Source organism: Camelina sativa, chromosome 4 (genome assembly GCF_000633955.1).
Source record: "Camelina sativa cultivar DH55 chromosome 4, Cs, whole genome shotgun sequence".
Taxonomy (NCBI): Eukaryota; Viridiplantae; Streptophyta; class Magnoliopsida; order Brassicales; family Brassicaceae; genus Camelina; species Camelina sativa.
The window spans coordinates 4,935,587-4,941,719 of NC_025688.1; the positions used below are offsets into that span (position 1 = coordinate 4,935,587).

Genomic DNA, 6,133 nt, shown 5'->3' on the forward strand with positions numbered 1-6,133 from the left:
AAGAGATACTGTGGACTGATCATCCACCATATATTCTTGTTATCAACTTGCAACCTTGAGTTTGTGAGAGTATTTGGTTAATTGACAATGGTGGTGATACCATGCTAAGTAACTGACATAAATGACTCTATATGTCAATAAATTCGCATCAGACCAACGAATTATTATGAGTAGTCCCCACTATAATTGGTTTGGGTCATAAACCAGATATATTCCATCTAAATATGTTATACATGTTGGTTGCTCCACCACAGTGATTAAGATGGAATGTGAAAAAATATTGGAAATATGTTGGATATGAATATCTTTCGAAGATTGAATATCTCGATAATTTGAGACTCGAGATGCAGAAACTGTTGTTTTAGTGAGTCAGTTTTTCCAACATGAGGAGAGAAAATAAACAGTTGGTAAAGATATATATTGTAAGAAATTATCTTGATCCTCGTATCAAGAAATGTGCGCTATAAATTAAAAAGATAATTTGTTGGTAAAGTTTTCAAAGATGTTAAAAGCATGCAAGAGTCATTTTCTGACTTTGAGTGAAAAAGTCACATATACTAGCTGTGCTCCAATTAATGTCCTAGAAGGATAAGATCAACTGCTAGTAAGTCTAAAGATCGCATGAAGTGTGATAGACTTATGGTTCTAAATATAAGTATCCTCGGAAAAGAAAAAGAGTATAAATTAATATGAAAATCTCTAAAACAGATGTAGACATGAGTAAGAAAGAGATTCAGGTGTCTGAGAATCAAAATGAAAAGAAATCTCAACAAGTTGAGTCATTTCTAGAATCAAAAGGAACCAAAAAGCAAATCGACGTCGTAATATGTTTGCATACAGTGTTGCAGTTGATGATGTTATGGATAAAAATCGAGGATCATAAACCGCGGTTAATAGAAAAGGTTTTATTGAAAAGTGTACACAAGGAATGATTGGTTAATCATTGAAAGAAGTAACTATGAAATTGTTCAACCCTCTTAAAGAGATAATATTTGGACTTGTAGTCCATACACTCGAAAGTGTAAAATGAGTGGGACATAAGTGGATATGTATGAGAAAAAAATAACATGTAGTAGTACAATGATTCTCAGAAAATACGTATGAGAGATGTACTCTCTTTTGGTGGAAGCAACTAGTTTAGATCCTTTATGAGATTGACAGTAAGAGCAAGACTTGATTCAGTCTATCTCTTAAAGTGAGTATATTGCTCTAGCAATATTTTATAGCCCTCGAGAACATTGTAAAAGCGAGAAAAAGTTTTGTAGACTTTTGACAACTTTGGGGAGAAAATGGTGAGTTTATCTCTTGGTGAGAATCCTGGGTGTAGATCATTCTTCTTGATCTTATGGATCTCATAATGGGTTGAAAATAGATCGGGAACGAGCTAAGAGAAAATCTTAGGATTGTGGACTGATGCTCATATGTGCTTTTGTACACTAAAGCTCTGTTAATAACAATTCAGAAAGTATGATATATATTACAATAATGCATAACCTGAAGATGATGCTTTCAGGGGGAGAAATATGATCATAAGCGTGGTTGTACTCTTTTTCCCTTATAATGCTTTTTATCCTATTGGGTTTTTTCATGAAAGGTTTTTAACGAGATAACAAAAGAACATGCGAAAGATAAATACCTGAAAAGTAATATTATGATTCTAATGATGAAAGACTATCATCTTCAAAGTCTTTGACATACATTGATGAGATAGTGAGAAACGAAGATAATGATCAAGATGAGTCATTTAAGAGACCAATAGCCTGCAGAAGAATGGTGATGTACAGTGATATACATGTCCTACCAATTTGTTTAAGTGAAGATTTGGTGAACAATTTACCAAAGCCTTTTCAACCACTATTTCAAGAAGTTACTTCATCATATTGGATTGCGACATTTCAAAGATTTCAAGTGACATACTCAAGAGGGGGAGTAAAAACGCGCTGCACTCTTTTTCCCTTAACCATGGTTTTTCCCATTGGGTTTTCCTGGTAAGGTTTTTAACGAGGCAACATCTTACGCGCATTTACAATTATTCATTTACAATGGACATCCAAGAGAGAGTGTTATGTATGATTTAGTGGATGTCCATTACCCATTAGAGACCCATTAGAAGTCCATTAGGTTATAACCTAATGCTTGTTTACCAAGTTGTATATCTTATATATATACTCAATTATGTCTATGGAATAATACAAGCTTTCCCCTCAAATCTATTACTTTAACAAGACCCAAATTTCTAAATGCTAAATGATTAAACCAAATGATATTAAGTGTTGTCTAGACTTCACAAAACTCTTATTCCCGGTATGGCCTAAAAAAAATTTAGTTGAAATATTTAAGGCCCTTGAAACTCAAATTTCTGGAGAGGTAAAGCAGGCTCAAGGTACAATTATACACATCATTTTACCTGTTTAAGCCATCATTCAATGATAAGGAACCGGGATCAGCTCAAGAGGAACTTTCTTAACAATGGTGGTATAACAGCTTCTTCCATGTCTATATCTTTACTTTCCTCAGGCAATCTCCAATCAAAGAAGTAGAGCAAGTTCAGTAGTGTCAATTCGACGGTCGCAATCCCAAAAGCCATCCCTGGACATATCTTCCGACCAGAAACAAATGGTAACATCTCAAAGTTATTTCCTTTGTAGTCAATAGGACAATCTATAAACCTGTCCGGATTAAACTCCTCAGGGTTTCTCCAGAGTTTAGGGTTTCGTCCTATTGACCATGCGTTGATCAAAAGAAGGGTTTTGCAAGGAATGTCGTAGCCTTGAGCCATTGTTTCTCTTAGAAGTAAAAGCGGAGCTGCTGGATGTATTATGTATAGTCTTAATGTTTCTTTGATCACAAGTTTCAAGTGATGAGCTTATGGGTATCTTCTTCCTCGATTCTCTCATTTTGTTTGATTCCAATGCAAGTTCGGATCTCGTCTAGAGTTTTCTTCATCACTCGCGGGTTTGTAATAAGCTCTGCCATTGCCCAAATTATGGTGATGGCGCTTGTGTCTACTCCAGCAAGATATATTTCCTAGATCAACAATCATAGAAAGTGGTTAAGGGCATTTAATATTCAAAATTTTTGTCAAGATTTCAACATCGAAAATAAAATTTATATAATCTAACATATACATATATGAACCAAAGTCTTTTCATTTTCAATTAATTTTTAAATAAAGAGTCATAAAATTTGACAGCTTTTAATATGAGTTGTGTTAGGATTTTCACATGCATCAATAAAAGTATGTGAAAAAATCTACGGTACGTAATACATAAAAGAATTTGGAGATAAATTATATATAAAAAAAACCCCATGAATTTTGACACATCTTGTGAACATTATATGCTTACTTGGATGATTCCTTTGAGATGATCGATGGTGAGCTTGAATGATTCATCTTGCTTTTTTTTATGCATAGTATTCAGAATCGAGTCAACAATATCAGGGCGATCTTGATTTGTTTTCTCTTCAGGGTTCTTCAAGTGATCGTCAACTAAATGATCCATTAATGTATCAACCTCAAAGAGAACTTTACGAAGTCTCTTCTGTTGTCCTGACACAAAGTCCATAAACCATCCCAAACCAAAAGGGAAAAGATCAGAACTACTGAGAGACCCAACTTTCTGGAACTCAAACATGAAATCTTTGATCCTGTCTTTATTGATATGCTTGCTTTCGTAGAAACTTTGTCCAAAGGTGGCTCTACATATGACACTTCCAAGTAGACAATAAAGTGTTTGGCTCAAATCTACCTTAGACTTTTTCAGAGCCGATTCCTTCAGTTTCTTGACCATCAGCCTTTCCGCAATCGGTAAATACCACATCTTAATGAACGGTATTTTTGTTTTTCTTTCACTAGCCTTATACCTTGGTTTGCCGCAGAACTTGCAATGCTCCAACTTCTCATCATCTTTCCAAAAGAGCATACAGTAATCTATACATACATCATATGTATGACACGGTAATCCTAGCTTTCGCATCAAAGTCTCCGTCTCATAGTATGAACCGGTTGCCTGATTACCCTCTGGTAAATACTCCGTAAACAGTCCTGTCCATGAATCCATACAATTTTCAGACAAATTGTAGTCGACCTTATTGTTCATGAACCGAGCTGCCAACGATAACTGCGACTGCCCTTCCCGACATCCATCATACAGTGGCGTGTTTGCAGCAGCTAGCATATCATAAAACCGTTTTGCTTCTTGGGTGGGTTGTTCATGAACATGATCATTTCCACTTTCATGTTCATGATACTCGTTATATGGTACAGAACCATGAAATGCATCATTCACCATCCCAGCATATATATTCTCCCCATCAAATCCTATTGGTTCACTAGCACTAGCATAATCTGTATTATTAGCATAATGACTACTAGTTCCCTCCCCAACAACATCATAATCTTCACCATGTTCATACCATACATAATAGTTAGGCATAAACCCCCTACTTAGCAAATGATTCGAAACAGAGGCAGCTTTCAAAGACTTCGAATTGTGACATACTACACAAGGGCAGTAAAACCTACCTCTGCTATTTTGTGCATGGCTACAGGCAAAATCGATGAACTCTTCCACACCCGCCGAATAATCCGATGAGATATGATTAGTGAACGGATCGATCCGATTGTACATCCATGCTCTTGAAGGATTGTTCCACATTATTATTATTTTTTTTTCTCTCTTTTTTTTTTTTTTCTTGCTCTCTCTTTTTTTTTCTCTTTCTCACGTTTTTTTTTTGTTTCTTTCTCCCGTTTTTTTGTTTCTTAAATGAAAGAAGAAGTGGTGGCATATATATAAGAGAAATTTTGCCACTGTTTTGCGACTATTATAGAAAGAGTCACAAAATTTCAGTTCACCTAACACACTTTAAGCACGTTTTTTGCCGACATGGTGCGACTCTTTTGCGACTGTTTTCAATGTAGTCGCAAAAGTTGAATACAATATCTTCCACATTCTCAACGTTTTTTGCCGACATGCAGCGACGACTTTGCTACTAAATGATACTCCAAAAAGTCGTTGCAAATAAGTCTCTATTTTGCGACTTATTTGCGACGGCTCTCACGTACCAAAATTGCAGTTGCAAAGTAGTCACAAAATGCATCTTGTTTTGCGACGAAATAATATCAGTTACAAAAGAGTATATATTCGGTCGCAAAGGTGAGACGTTTTTGTGACTTTATTGTTTCGTCGTAAATTTGCGATGGTTTTACTTCCGTATTTTGTATGGTCGTTAATCGGTATTAAAATAGTCGCAAAACCGTCGCAAATATTTGCGACTAAACAATCAGTCACAAACGGTCGTCGCAAATGGCATGTTTTCTTGTAGTGAGATCATTCACTTCCTCTCTGATGTACCTAAAACATCGGACCTTTTTCGTGCTGGAAAAGTTGAGAAAAGAAATCTTGCGCACCTCTCTCGAAACCTCACCATATGGCGCAAATGCTATATCTTTACCGTCACGCGAGAATTTTGATGAGGCGTTCGTCAAAGGTCTGTTACAGCATTCAAGGTCATGAGTTTTAAGAGCTTCTTCAGCTCCTTCGCTCGATGAGATAACCACCATTTGGACAAAACCTGGACGGAGCTAAATCACGGGTCCATGTTTCGTGGAAAGATCGTGAAGACATCTATGAAACAATCGTCGAAGCTGGTGTAGGTTTCCGATGATCGGAAGCTTAGGTGGGCTCGGAGGAATATTTTGTTTCGAGTATTTGATTTTCTCAATGAATATTAACGAGAAAAGAGCGGCAAGAAGTATAAACCAGAAGTAATACAATGGAATTAACATTGTTTTCGTTTTTTTTCTCAAATTTGTGTTATCTTTTTGATGATATAAAGCAACATCTCATTTATTTTTTGTGTCTTTGTGAAGATAAGCTTTTGAGAGGTCCAAAACAATTATCTTCGATATGTGTATTGTGTAAGATATCTGAACATGGACCAATACATTAAAATAATAGCGTAAACATCAATTTCAACAACTCAATGGCCCTGTCGATGGCGAATAATAGGAAGAAGATCAAGAAGAACTTTGTTCTCAACTGCGACATCACCAGCTTCTTCCATGTCCATATCTTTCTTCTCCTCTGGCATTATCCAGTCAAAGAAGTAAAGCAAGTTCAAGATTCCCAAT

General features: G+C 36.0%; 1 pseudogene; it reads right to left on the reverse strand.

The window, feature by feature from the left end:
• On the reverse strand, nt 2,424–5,788 carry LOC104783535 (annotated as a pseudogene).